The sequence below is a fragment of the Calypte anna genome, chromosome 18 (assembly GCF_003957555.1).
Source record: "Calypte anna isolate BGI_N300 chromosome 18, bCalAnn1_v1.p, whole genome shotgun sequence".
NCBI classification, from domain to species: Eukaryota; Metazoa; Chordata; class Aves; order Apodiformes; family Trochilidae; genus Calypte; species Calypte anna.
In genome coordinates, this window is record NC_044263.1 from 2,076,834 (window position 1) to 2,091,787 (window position 14,954).

Sequence of the window (14,954 nt, forward strand, 5' to 3'; positions counted from 1 at the left end):
GTTCACTCTAGGAGCCTATAGTCCATACAAGCCAAGAGCTGACCCAATATCAGCAAGAAGTGTTGTTACAAGAGCTTAAAATCAGTCAGTAAAGGCACTTCAATTAAGTTCTGCAGTGAGGTCAGAGTTCTTGTTTTTCCTGTTTAACTAGCAAGTTTCAAGACAATCTAATAATGAACCCTCAGAGCATGGCTTGTTACAGCATCAGAATGGTTGCAAAACTGCATGCAACTTTGGTTTATGATACTCAATTAGTTACACTCCCTTAAAAAAAAAAAAAAAAAGAACATGTCTCATAGTGTAGCAACTTCATCCAAAATATCTTGATGCCAAAGACAAGATTCCCATGGCTTTCAATCAGCTACAGATCAATACAATATCTGTAAGAAATCTGGGATTTTCCCATGTTGCTGCTGGAACTGGACTACTGTTTCCCACTGATTTGTGAGTGCCTTGATCCCTTGTCCTGCTTGGAAAACATCTGCCTCAGTGCTACAAAGAGTCCTTTGTCAGTGCAGGTTTCTCAGGCAGGTATAGCTGGGCAGATACCAATCACACTGGAGCCATCTATGTATTGCAAAGTGGAAAAAAAAAACCTCAAAAAACCCCAAATTCAGTTGCCTGCATTTCTTCTGACCTTTGGCAGTCTGACTGACACAAGCACCCTTGCAGTGGTCACTGACCCACAGCCATTGCCTCAAACCCCAGCAAGGATGTGCATAATCCAGGCTGCCTTTTTTGTTGAACTGGCTGAGCCTGTTGCTCTAAATTTCCACCCATCCAAAGTTCAGACTCTCTTTTTATTACCTATAAACTGTAGGTGCTTAAAGTCTGCCAGGGAGGTGAGAAGCCCTTTGCAGAGAAAAGCAGCAGATGGGGCAAGGTGTGAGATCTTCAGTGTTTACAGATTGGTGGTCCCAGAAAAAGGAACACAAAAGTTGCTGTTAGTTTAGGGGGCAGAGATCATCCATGTGGATGTCACAGACCCTCTGGGGGGACATACAGACTCTTGGGAGCTACAGAAGGGCTCCAGCTCTATGCTATGGGAGAATATTTCAGTCTGGGGACTATATAACTCACCAAAAAATCAGCTGGTCAGTGTGGAAATAATTTTAAATGAACTGAGCCCTTAGGTATTACATTAACTGGATCTCTAGGGAAGGATGTGGATTATTTCAGCTGAATAGAGCCCTTATTTATCAGATGGAAAAGGTTAATGTCATTTCCTTTCCTCCATGGTTTTTCTTACCACATCACCATTTATGGGTAGCATGAGGTGCAGACAGTGTAAGAACATGTGCTTGATTGTTTAAATGTCCAGAGCTGTGACTTTAATGGGGTGGGGGCAAGGGGGCGGGGGGTAAGAAATTAAGATTTCTCTTGGTTTCCTGGGGGGAATTACAGAGCTAGGAAACATAAAACACTGAAGAAAGGAAATGGGCTTGTGGAGCACCTGGTCTTTGATTTGACATCCAAGAGCACCTAACTGAATGAGGGAATTTTTGCATTCTCATCTACTGTGTGTTCATAATAAGAACCAGGATCAAACTAATCTAATATCCTTATTTCATACTTCATAAAGAAAGAGTGCATTAAGAAAGGTCATATTATTTTTTTGTTGTTGTTGTTACTCCTTAATTTAGTTTAAATACAGTTGAATTAAGTTCTGCTAATAAAGAGTCTGTGTTTTTTCTGATTTGCCTCTGGGGCCTCAATAGCTGTTGACCTAAAGATAAATATCAGAGCAGTTCAGCAATCTGTTATGTGCTTTAATAATGATGTCAACAAGGCAATTCTGATACCAGCCATGGAGACAATTCCTATGGCAATAAGACACAGAGCAGGGGAAGTCTAGGTTCAGAGAAGAGAGCACTTTTTGTAGTAAAAGTCACCTCAGTTTATTTTCCTGTCTCTAGCACAGTATATTCTAAGGTAAACTTACTGGGAATGTGCTCCTACTGGAGTGACAAAGATGGACCTAAACCACACTGTCTGTTGTCAAAGTTCAAGAGAAGGAGAAGCACTTCTGACCCTTTGGGAATTCAAGGATGCCAGGGCCTGGCTCCCTGTATAATTCAGCGAAGAAATGTGAGTATGGCATTGGTGTGAGGCTCCTGAGTCCTTCCTTCATTTTCTGGAGGTATTCAGACCTCTCAGTGGAGGTGACGTGCCTGGTACTCCTTGCCATGGCACAGAAGAGATGGTTTGGCCTCTGTGTATTTGCAGGATGATTGAAAAGTAACCTTTCTGTCCCAGCTTCCTACCTGTGAAACTCAGTCAGCAGCATTACCTGACCTTGCAGAGGTGTCCTGAGGACACAAAAAATGAATATCTGAGGGCACTGCAACAGGGAGAGCTAATTCCAGCTCTGAATGAAATGAGGAGAAGGATGCCCATTGACTTATGTGGGATTTAGGATGAGCCCTTATTCATTTGACATTAGTCACTGAACAGCCATTTGAGGACAGCACTGAATAACTATTAATACTTGTGCAACTGAACAGCCAGCATCTAAGTTATAATGGAGTAAATTAATGCATGTATCTAAGGCAACCACAATGTGACTATTGAGGTGCTTTCATCATTTGCAGCAGATGAAAAGAAGCACATGTAAAAGCTGAGTGCATCTGTTCTGATTTTTTATTCTTTGCCCATAAAAGAATAGCTTTCCTGGACAAGCCAGCAGGAAGACACTAGGAAATAGTCTTTCCTCTAAAGCCAACCTTGTCTTTGTTACAATTGCTATGTAAATATAATCCCACTCATCAATTAAATGCTACTCTCCTGGTCTGGAACATTATACATGTTCATTGAGATGGAATCCCTGTCAATTCAGCTTCCTAACTCAGTATTCATGTGCATTAGGCTTGGAAAGGAGAATGTGATTGCTTGAATAAATTCAGACATTACCTTCTGCATCCCTGTATCAGTTGACACGTGTCAGTCTGATTGTTACATGGGTTCAGAAAAGTGTTGCCACGGAAATCCTAAATATTCAGCTCTCAGCAGGGGAATTCAAATGGGATACCAGATAAATAGAAATAGCCCAACCCTTGCCAGCCACATAACTAACCCCTTGGTCTTAAGATGTTACAGAGAACCAAGAAGTAGGGTTGTTATTTTTTTTTCCAAGTTACAACTTAAAAATCTTAATTTTCACTCAGTTTTGTACTTCCAGATTCTGGATTAATTAGTGAGTCAGGAAATCCCTTCCAGAACTTCCCACTGCACAAGCACAACCTCTCCAGTGGGGCTACATTATTTTTTGAGCTGTCTGGATCCAACCAGTTCCAGAGGCCAGAGGGTAATGGCTAATGGTCTCTGACTGCTTAGACATGGGTGCTCAGCAGTGGCCCTTGCACCACCCACCTGGGGCCAGGCAGTGTCTGACCCCTTGTTTTATGGTTATCGTTCTGTGTGACTGAACATTCTTTAATTCAGCCCAGTTCTACAGCCTTGCTGTTTCCTGAGCAGAGTTGCAAACTTTACAACTCAAAATACAACCCATAAATAGATTTCCCTCTCAGGGAGAATCCAGCAGCTGTTTAACAACACCCAACACCCCCCTGCAGCAGTTTAGCACCAGGAGTAATGTGTTTCATAGCTAATTAAGCTGCAGGCAGTTCAGGCTGGAGACCAAGTCTTTGCTGTGTGTTGGCAAAGCAGCACAACAGACCATGGCTGGGGGCACTCAGTACTGCTGGAATCATCCAAATGTCAGTAATTATTACTGAGGAGGAGAAATTAACTTCTATGGAGCATAGTGGATGTTGTTCATAGAGACTGAGGTGTGCTCAAAGAAGAAGAGCAATGAAGCTGGTGAAGAGTCTAGAGAACAAGTCTTTGGAGGAGCACCCTGAAGAAACAGGGGTTGCTTAGTTTGGAGAAAAGGATGAGGGGAAATAACTCTCTGCAACTACCTGAAAGAAGGTTGTAGCAAAGGGGGTGGCAGACTCTATTCCCAAATAACAAGTGACAGGATGAGAGGAGATGGATCTAGCTGCACCAGGGGAGGTTTAAATTGGACATGAGCAAGAATCTCCTCACTGAAAGGGTTGTCAAGCATTGGAACAGGCTGCTCAGGGAAGTGCTGGAGTCACCACCCCTGGAAGGATTTAAAGGAGAAGTAGATGTGGTGCTGAGGGACATGGTCAGTGATGGACTTGGCAGTGTTAAGTTTATGCTGGACTCACTGATCATCAAGGTCTTCTCCAACCAAAATGATTCTGTGGTTCTCCAGTAGCACAAGCCTTGGGGCAGGACCTCTGCTTTCAGAACTCTCAGAAAATGCTGTAGAAGCACTTTGACAACACATTTCCTTTCCTTTCCTTTCCTTTCCTTTCCTTTCCTTTCCTTTCCTTTCCTTTCCTTTCCTTTCCTTTCCTTTCCTTTCCTTTCCTTTCCTTTCCTTTCCTTTCCTTTCCTTTCCTTTCCTTTCCTTTCCTTTCCTTTCCTTTCCTTTCCTTTCCTTTCCTTTCCTTTCCTTTCCTTTCCTTTCCTTTCTCTTCTCTTCTCTTCTCTTCTCTTCTCTTCTCTTCTCTTCTCTTCTCTTCTCTTCTCTTCTCTTCTCTTCTCTTCTCTTCTCTTCTCTTCTCTTCTCTTCTCTTCTCTCTCTCTTTTTTTTTATTTTATTTTATTTTTTTTTTCCCAAAGGACTCAGGGACCCGCGGAGGGGTGCGGAGGGGTGCGGAGGGGTGCGGAGCGGTGCCGGGAGCGGTTCGGGATCGTGCGCTGTCCCTTCAGCACCACGGCGGCCCTGGGGGGAGCGGGATCGGGATCGGGATCGGGATCGGGAGGGATGCGGAGGCAGGGGAAGGGATGCCGCAAACTTCCCGGCGCTGTTGGCTCCCGGCATTCCCGCTCTTCTCCCAAACATCCAACCTGAGAGCAGCTCCTGGAGCCGGGAGCTGCTGCTCGGGATTAAGCTCATCCTTCCGCGGCAGAGAGGAAAGAAAAGAAGACCAGACCCTCCCCTCGTTTTAGGTTTCTGAGGGTTTTGTACTGGAAAAGAAATTAACCTAAGAGGATTTTCTGAATTTGAGCTGAGAAGAAAAAACAAGGTGAAAGTGCCTGAATTTTGAAAACCTGCCAAAGGCCCAGAGTAGAACATTCTTTTTCTGCCTGTTGTTGCCTTACCTTTCAGCAATGCTAAAAAAAAATAGAGCAAATGTGATTCCCTGTTCATTTTGTGTTTCAAAATATCAGAATCATATAATGCTTTGTTGGCTTAGTGACGGAAATTGATTTGGGTTATCACCTGATGTGTTGTGAGAGCCTAAATTACCCTTGCTAAAGGTTTGCTCCTGGTGTTTCAGCCAGACACACACTATCTCCTTGACTGGGTGTCAGCAATCACAGTCTGGGTGCTTGGTTTCAAACGCTACCAAAAGTAAATACAATTCAGATTGCAGAATCTCCCTCTCCTTCCCTACCATCCAGCAGTTTTCCTGCTTTCCACCTCCTCAGCGTTTTCTTAGGTGCTTCATGATTCCACTCAAATTGAAATGTTATTTTATGATTCTTTAAAAGATATTTTCAAGGCTCAGAGATCCTATGCAGCTCTGGCAGCACAGCAAGAACTGAATTACCAGCAGAGGGGGAGTTAGAGAGAGGTTAGGATTTGATCTAATATCCACTGAAGTCAGGGGAAGTATTCTCACTGACTTTCTCAATAAAAAGTAGGAAAAACTTTCCATGTTTGTGTGATATTTTCTGCAATTCACTCAGTCTTCTCAGTCCTCTCCCTAACACCAGTTTTCCTTGCTATTTATAGTTAAGTGTTCATTAATTTTTTGTGCTACAAAAAAAATAAAATAATAAAAAAAAAAGCTCTGAAAAAGCCACATATGGTCTCATGAATGATTAAGATGAAAAAAAATCCTCCCTGCCCAGAATGAAAAGGCACTGAGCAGCTTTAAGCAGAGAATTCCTTATGCCAACCCATCATGCCCCTAATAAATCTGCATTTGATCGTGAGCTCTAAAACCTTAAGCACATTGTAGAAATGGGGCAAATCCTCTTTTGGAATTTACTGAGTCAAAAAAAAAAAATTGAAAAGCACCATAATTCCATTTATTTTAACATCATTAGATTCTGGAAAGAAATCCTGATCATATCACGGGATGGTGTTATTGTTATTTCTGTGATTCCCATCCCATTTTAACACTTGATAGGGCACATTGCTGCTGGCCAGTTGAGTTTTGAGCTGTGGTGAGCCAGAGGAGATGAGAAGCATGTGAGGAGCTGGAGTGAGGCACAAAATGTAGTTATTGCTCTGCACTTTTTTTCTCCCAGACAGTTTAAAAGCAGGTTGCTTTCCTGCTTTCTGGTTGTAGGTCTCTGAAGCATGAGAAGGCAGAATCCTGGTATTCCTGAATAACACCAGAATGTTTTTATGGTTTTGGAACTGTATGAAAAAGCAAAAAAAACCCCAACCAAACAAAAAAACCCCACTAACAGCCAAGTTAACTGAAGGAGAAGCATCTTGTCTGCTTCTAACAGGGGCAATGTGGAATTTAGCCACTTCTCATGTGCCTCTTCTCCTCTGGAACAGCCCTCAAGTTCCTTATCCACTTTTTTCTTTAACTACTTCAGTTCTGGAGCTGAGTTGTGGCAGATCTACAGGCCTACACAAACAGCCAGAGAAAACAAGGAAGATCTCCCCCTGGTTCCTTTCTGATGTGTGTTTGCTTTCACCAACAGGCACAGTGTCCTTAAATCCTATGAGAATTCCAGTTCTCACTGGTCCATTGGCTCCTTGGCTCCTTGTCAAGCCCTTCATCTTCAAAGCACTCCATCCCCTTCTGATAACACTGTCTTTATTTGCACTTTGTAGCACCCAGAACAAGCTAGGTAAATATGTTTAAAGTCCAGCATAAGCTTTGTAGAATTGCCAGATTGGAAAAAAAAAATGCTCAGGAAATTAAGAAATCCATGGACCTTTAATGAACATTAAACTCCTGGCAAAAATGAAGGCAAATTCATCCTCTGCTGACCTAGGTCATCTTTGAACAGACACAAGGTTCTTTATCATCTTGCCAGTTCTCCCATTCTTTAGAGAACAGGTTTGGTTTTTTGTTGTGGGTATTTTTTTTTTTCCTCCTTGGCTAGCTCTTAATCTTTGAGTAAATTGCAAAACATGAATCTGGCCATTGTAGAAACAGGTTTGAGGCTTCACAACTGACTTTCTGCTTACTTCACAACCAAGCTGTCAGTCTGTGCAACTCCTTAAATAACTTTTTCTACCTTTTGATTCAGATTATCGTAGTCACTTGGGCCCGTATCCTGACATCCTCCCAATCCACACTAATTTATTCCATCAATGCTCTCATTCATTTCAATATTCTTCAGTGGGAGTGAGGTGACAGAATCTAGATGTATTTGGTAGATAATACCTGCTAGCTACATTTTCATCCCTTCCTTAGCTCTTCCTTATGGTGACAGTGGCCTTCAGGGCTTAAAATCCAGCAGGATCTGATCAAAGAAGGGAATTCCAGGATCTTTTCTCTAATCTAACAGGCTTACAATAATCAGAGATGTGTGAACTACTCCCAGGCAACTGATTGTAGTTTATTACTTCAGGAAGTATGGAGATAGTGTGTTCACAGCATTTCAGTGATCAGGCCACTCTCACATCTCATATTGTGCCCCCAAACCTCTGCTCACAAGTTCCTAAGGATCTACAGCCCAAATAATTTCATTGCCAATATAGCTCAAAGATAATGCACAGGGACTGGTTTTACTCATTCAGATTTCCTTCAAGGCATAACTATTGTTACAGTTCAGGAATATTGTTTTCTACTTAATCTATGTCACAGCAATTAAAAAAAACAATAAAAAATAAAAGATTCCTCCTCTCTGCAACCAATTCTGAGCCACAACAGAGCACACACAAATATTTACCATTGTTTTAAAAGAAAAACTTACACCATATTGACACAGTAAATGGAACAACTGTGGGACAAGTGTCCTGGTAATTTCTGTCCTGTGCTGATGGGTGCCTGCTCAACCAAGCAGCTTTCTCCTAGAACTCACAGCTTACTCAAGAACAAAGAAACAAATCAAGGGTGCAGGATGGAGGCAAAGCTTAGTGAAAGGACTGATGTGAATTCAGATCTTCCCAGTGCAGTCATGCCTCTCCACAGGGAGGAGAGGAAGAACTTTCCAGACTTGAGCAGTACAGAAAACAGTTAAGAGGAAAACACTGGATACAAACATAAAAAGCTGGAAAGCAGTGTGTGTACACAGGTGAGTGCATCAATGTCTCAACAAATTACACCTGGCAGCCTCCTATGCTATGTACTTTTTCAGTTTGTGTCAAATTAGGATGAAATTATCTGGGTGTGTCTAGTGATTTAGTTTTAAAAAGACACAATTAAACAACTCCTTATTGACAGGTTGTTCTGCCCTGACAGAAATGCAGAACACAGCAACGTGCTACTGCTTTCCCCATGTTTAGGTATGGAAACAATACAAAAGGTACTTTACCTTTGCTCATGCCTCCATGAGGAAGTTATTTCAAGAGTCCTTTGTTTCTCGTGTGCCAGCAGCTGTGCAACTGTAAAGAAAAACAGGGCTTGGGTTAATAATAAAGAAAGGTACAAACCCTAGACTCCAAAGACTCAAGTTAAACATTTACTCCAGTTTGTTCTTGTGAGCAAACTCAGTGTCTGCTTTGCTGACTGCTGGCATCTTGAGAAAGAGCTGAGAGCCAATCTGCTGCTTGCCCAGCTAATTCCCTGCCTGTAGCTCAGACACAGAGAGCAGAAATCACCTGTACACATCTAGGCTGGGGTTGGAAACACAAGAAGCAGGAAATTCTCCCATGTTAGAAAAGCCCTTCACAATTCAAATGGTACTTCAAATATTGACACATGGGATTGGAGTTGGAATTACTCACTGATAAAGCACCTCAGAATAAACAGGCTCAAGTTTATCCTTATATTCCATTTTATTTATTCAGACTATTGTTTAGTTTAGAAAGTCTTTCTTTCTTTGTTAGCATGAGGTTAAGGTAAAGACTTCCAGTTTACAAAAGAAGGGCAATCTCCATTTCTCTGGGAGTCACAGAGTAGGCAGCATTACCTGCCCAATCCTGCTGGGCAGTGCCTGGAAGAAGGGGAGGCAAGAAAGAAACCCTGGGCCCTACTCAGCTGCTTTGGGTCCTTTCAGAAAGTCTATTAGCTACTGCTTTTCACTTTTCACAACAATATGTTCAGGTTCTTAATTCAGGCCAACTGAATTTCTAAGGATGGTTCTGTAGCTTGCAAAGTCAGGAGCAGAAGAGGCTGAGCAGAGACCCTGTCCATTTCTGAACCTTCCATTTGAAATCACCCAGTAACAAAACCAAACCCAGAGCAAACCAGGAGTAAACATACAATTACTTGGTGCAAGGTATGAGTTTTCTCCAGCTCACACAGTTATGCTGAATCAATCTCACCCTTATCTTATGTTTGGATGCAAGACAGCAAGCCCACTTCTTCTAATGACAGCTCTGTTCTCCAGGGCTGTGCTCCAGTAGCTGAGGTGCTCAGGAGAGATGAGTTTAATTCCTAACTCCACTGCTGAGCAGCTCTACAACTCAGGGCAAAATGCCCTTTGTCTGTCTGCTCTATTTAAACTCTGGGCCCTTTGAGGTAAGAGCAGCCTCTGCCTGGGTATTTGTACAGCACCTAATACAATGGAAATCCAGTCTCAGTTTGGTAGCTCTGTAATACAAATTAATAATAATAACTAGACTTGACTGCTTGTCAAAAAGCAAATAGTTTGGAAAAAGCTGTCTTGAATCTTTCTATCCCACTTCCCCAGACCAAAAAAAAATCTACAAATGTTATTTCTTTTGGCAGCTGAAACCTAATCCTACCTTGGTTAGCATAACAGAGAGAACAGGAAGCGCTGTGAAGGAATTTTTCATTCCTTGGGACTTCTTTGATCCCCCTCCCCTCCCTTTTCCTATCAGGTAATTTTCAAATCTTGATGTTTCCAGTTAGTCTAGGTATCTTCTTGTTTTGTCTACTTTGGTCAAACCTTATTTAACTTCAAATTCATAGATGAAAAACTGGTCTGCATTTAGGCTTTGCTGTTGTGTAAGCCGGAACATGAGAACTTCAGAATCCCAGAAGGGAATACAGCTGAAATTCACAGCCCTTGCTGGTGAAAAACCAATTATTACTTTGCTTTAACACAGACAAGCTGCACTTATACATTACATAAATGCTAAACAAATAATTTCATCATTTTCTGTTGCAGCCACCACTTTGGTCCCTTAGAGTTAGCATCCCACTTCAACTTTCAAGCATGGGGAGGAATTTTTTTCCCCCCTTCATACATATTGATTTATGCTCATCTGAAATGGGCAAAGTTCAAAACAAATTGTTTAATATTTGGGGTTCTGAAGGAACGTGTTGACCCTTATTTCAGTTCTACGTGGAATGTGAGACTGCAGCTTGTGTGGGCAAGATTTTGACAAGGAAACATGTAGCATGATGCATTTCTTTTTTGCTTTGATCTGTTCAGATGGTCCTTCTTTTTCTGCTTACTGTCAGCTGCTCAAATACACTTGGCAGGGGCAGTGACAAGGTTAGCTGCAGCCATGATAAAGCATCAGTCTGCTCAGGCCAGGAATCCTTGTACCCTGCCCCATACTACATAAAGCAGCCCCACTGTGATTTTATTATTTTTATTATTATTATTATTATTATTATTATTATTATTTCTAGACCACAATATACCCAACATTTACTACCAGCTGTTGTGCATGCTTCCAGTTTTCTGATAAAATGAGTAACAATAATTCTCCTTGCTAACAATGAAGAAACATTGCTTGCACTGGAAAATAAAGCACGATAATCAATGGTGATTTTGTCACTGATTCCCTTATTTGCAAAGCTGCCTCTAATTGGAAGCCACTGAAACAGATACTGACTTGCTGATATGATTTTTACTGCAGTCTGCAGCACAGTTAAGCCTGAAAGATGCCAACAGAGCTGAAGTTAGAAGTTAGTTTCATGTCTCTGTTTTCCCCCTTCATCTTTTCTTCTTTACCCAGAGATGGCCAACATTGCTCCTTCCTTCTCTCAAAAAAAGCTACAATAAACATTACAAAGTGACTGTGAGGCTGATTAAATATATAATCTCCCTCCTCTTCATGGCTTGAACTTGTGAAAATCCAGGAACACTTTTATTATTGTTCCACGTTGTAATAACCTGCACGTGGAAGTAGATTCTAGGCCATTATTGACTTCACTGGTCCTGAAACAAGGACATTTCTCAGAGCTCCATTTACACAATGTATATACCACTGTTCTGCACTCCTGCTTCCAGCTATTTATAACTCCCCAGTGCCTCAGAGCAAACAGCTGGGGAACGAGTTAGGGACTCAATGGCACTCTTAGGACTCAATGGCACTACACTTTTCCATTTTTTCCCTTTTCAAATTGAATTCTCTTCAGCATTAGCAGAACAGGACAGGCAAACAAAGTGTGCACACAGAATTAGAGATTACACAGTCAGTCAATACCACCAGCCTGATGGTCCCTCTTTGTCACTGCCTGCCACCACAGATGCTGTGGGGCTTCAATAGGAGCTTGTGCCTGGAGGATCAATGTGCACCAACCTTTAAGTGTGTGTAATGGGCTGTGCCTGGCAATGACCCACCTTTATTTCAAGCCCTTCTGGGGTGGTGATTGCTAAAGGGATTTATAGGGCTGGAATTGCTCTTAACTTGATGTGGGTGACTCCACCTCATCAACCTGTGCAAGAGCCAAGGACATGTCAGGCTCATTCCTCCTTTCCTAGCAGAAGGACGGAAGAAATTATAGACTGGGACTTTTATTGTTGAAGGATGTAACAAGAGAAGGATGGACTTACCTTGCTGCAAACAGAGGAAATTAAATGGAGATGCTATCCCTTTTTCTCTCCTTCCCTCCCCCCTTTTTTCTGTATTGAGTTAATTTGAAAGCAGCTTAGAAACCTTTTCTCCCATTCTTAAACAGAGATCTCTGCTTGAGCTTTGCAGGTTGTGAGTGAGGAGATCAGAAAGAAGAGGTGTCATTTCTCCATTATTTTTAAGTGAATTCATAAGCCTGGAAAATATAATTTCCTTTGCTTTGCAGCACTTCTAGGGTAATGTCCTGGTTTGGGCCAGCATAGAGGTAATTTTCTTTCTTGTAATTTTGCTTTCAGCTGGGCCTCTTGTAAGGAGCTGCTCTTGCTGAACTTAACAGCAAGTTTCTCAGTCAGTGTCTGCTCTGGGAGTGATAACTCCATGGTTATAGTTCCAGCTGGAGACTGGTGTGCAGAACCAGGGACACTGCTCAGCTCTGAGGAACATTTTGCCCTCCAAAAGGAGAAAAGGAGTGAAGAGGTCACACCTGGAACCCTCCTCTGGGGAGGAGCAGACAACAGAAATGAACAGAATTGACCAGAGTATTCCATCCCATCCACCTCATCCTCAGGATGAATTTGAGGGATCACAAGAGCCAAACCCCTTCCTGCTTCCCCTTCTTCACTTGTCCCTGTTTGCTTCAGCATCCTGGGAGGATTCCATCCCTTCCATCCATCCCAGCCTGAATCCCTGTGTTCTGCCTCCAGCTCCCAACTACTGCTGACCCCAGGATTCCAGCCTGGACTTTCCCAGGGCTGCCCTGCTGCCTCAGTGCTGACGTGAGAGTTATTGGGGGAAAAGGGGAAGAACAGGGTATTAATTTCCCTGTACATTTGTATATATTTAGCAATTTTTCCTACTTACCATTACTGTTTCATTAAAGCTGTGTAGCTTAGTTTCCAACCCACAATTCTCCCATATTCTCTCTCCTTCCTTTATCAGGGAGGGGGATTAATATAAAGCACCTGTTATTGGGTTTAATTGCCAGGCCAGCATTAAACCATGAAGGTAAAACCCCAGAGCCTTCTGATGGACATTCCCACTGTCCATGGTGTCCATGGGACCTTACCAAGCCCTCTGTGGTTTTGGAGCCTCCTCTCCCCTCAGCCGCTCGGTATCTGCACTGGGGCTCTGCCCACTGCCATGGCAGCCCCGGCAGACAAACAAAAAACCACCAGAACCAAAACCCCACAAGGGGAAATGCGATTGCTCTCAGTAAACCCTTTCTGAAAGGCAGCCAGAGCCCTGAAGGCTGAGCAGGAGCTGGCCTATGGGCACAGGATTTACCAGGGAATGGCTTTTCACATACTACTGGAGGAATGCTTCAGATCCACCCCGGCCGCCATAAGAGGGACGGAGTCTCCTCACCTTTTCCACCTTGTTCTTCTCTGCCATGACAACACGCGTTCCACCCATGTCCTTAACCCTCACCTCAGGCTCCTTATTCCCTGTTCCCTGCTGCCATCCCACCCAGGTCCTCCCATCCCTACCTCACCCCCGCCATGACGTGACGAGTGGTGACAATGGCAGGACCTGGGGGTCCCTCTGAGGGCGGTGGGGTCCTAGGAGGGTCCTAGGGGTCTCTGGAAGCAATGAGGGGAAATGCAGGGGAAGATTTGACAGAAAAGTTGGAGGTAAAGGGTGTGCAGGGTCCCCAGGCAGCCTGAGGTAGCAGCCGGGAGCCCCCTCAGCACGGAGCCGCAGTCGGTGCGAAGGACTCAGCGTCACCTCCGTCCCCTGTGTGAAGCTCAGGCTCAAAGTGAAGAGGTTTTGGGTCTGAATTCAAAGTTTAGCTTTGCCTATGGCAGGGGATGCGCGTTAAGGAAAAAACCAAACAAAAAAACCCAAGGAAAAATGAACAACAAACGCAGGCAGGTGCCTGAGTGGTAAAGGAGCCATGTGAGGCTGATGGTTCCCTTCAGAAACCGTGTCCCTCACCAGACTGAAGCAGCTGTAGGAAGCTCTGGCATCATAAGACAAAGCCAATTCCTGCCCAGGTTCTGACAGATTTTCTTTAGGTTTTTTGGAAGTCAAAGAGTGAAGGGGTCTAATGCAAGCAGCATCCATCAGTTCCTGAATGGTTTTTGCTGGGGTTGAACCTGAGCAGGACTTTCTGATAACTCCAAACGTGGTTATCCTGCTGTTACTGCAATGCCAGGGACCATGGTGGTTTGACCACTTTTCTTCAGCCCTTCCCTTCCTTTCCAGTAGGATTCAAGAGAGCACAGCTGACAGAAAAAAAGAATTTGAGAAAGTCACTGGAAGGAAAAATAAAGTTGGCATGACTGTACAGATAATAAGACTCAATTACTTTTATTTCCAGATTGATCTTCGTGCTTTCTTATGGAAAGAGTCTATTTTGGGGTGATACTTCTTCATTAAAAATAATAAAAAATAAAAAAAAGAACAATTAGGGGAATAAAACTGAGCTGCATTGTCAGATCCTTTTATGCAGCTATTCCCGTAGCCTGAATGAGTCGTAGACTTGTTTCTGTCTTGCCTTGTGTGCCTTCCTGGCTTTCAAAGTGCCAGTATAGGAATTGTTATTTTGAAAAGCAATGCAATAAAATTTTATTAGACAGAACAGGCTGGTTCTGGCCTGGTATGGACCAATTGCAGTGTAGGACAGGGGAAGTGACATGCCAAGCACAATAAGGAGCGAAGCACTGGAATGTGACATTGGTATTTGTCTCCGATTGATTCTTCACCTTGGAGGAAAGATTCTACTCTGCAGGAAACTCTTTCCTTTTATTCACTGACAACTGGGAAATAATAGAGTTGTTCATCAAACAGTTGTCATGAAAGACAAAAATAGCTCTGAACCCCTACAGCAGCCCCTCGGCAGCCCTAGGAGAGACCTCTTTGCTAATCCCATTGGCTCCTCTGCCAAGCCAGGACTGTTCTCCCTGCTGCAGTTTCTGGTGATATGCTAAGTTAGTTTCAAATATTCTGAGAGATGTGGCCTCTATCATTTCTCTTTACAGACTGCTGCAGCCTAAGAAGTAGCAGTTTTAGAAGTTTTTCCCTGCTATCAAGGGCATTACTTTCCATGACTTCATTATTTATCTCT

The 14,954-nt window shown here is 43.1% G+C and overlaps 1 protein-coding gene across 1 annotated transcript in view; it reads right to left on the reverse strand.

The window, feature by feature from the left end:
* The window catches only part of KCNJ16 (potassium inwardly rectifying channel subfamily J member 16), a 29,141-nt gene extending 20,591 nt beyond the window's left edge, over window positions 1–8,550 (reverse strand). The window contains exon 1 of the mRNA XM_030462056.1: window positions 8,488–8,550. The gene's annotated coding sequence lies outside the window, so the exon portion shown is untranslated. The remainder of the gene's footprint in view (window positions 1–8,487) is intronic.
* Window positions 8,551–14,954: the final 6,404 nt, after the last annotated feature.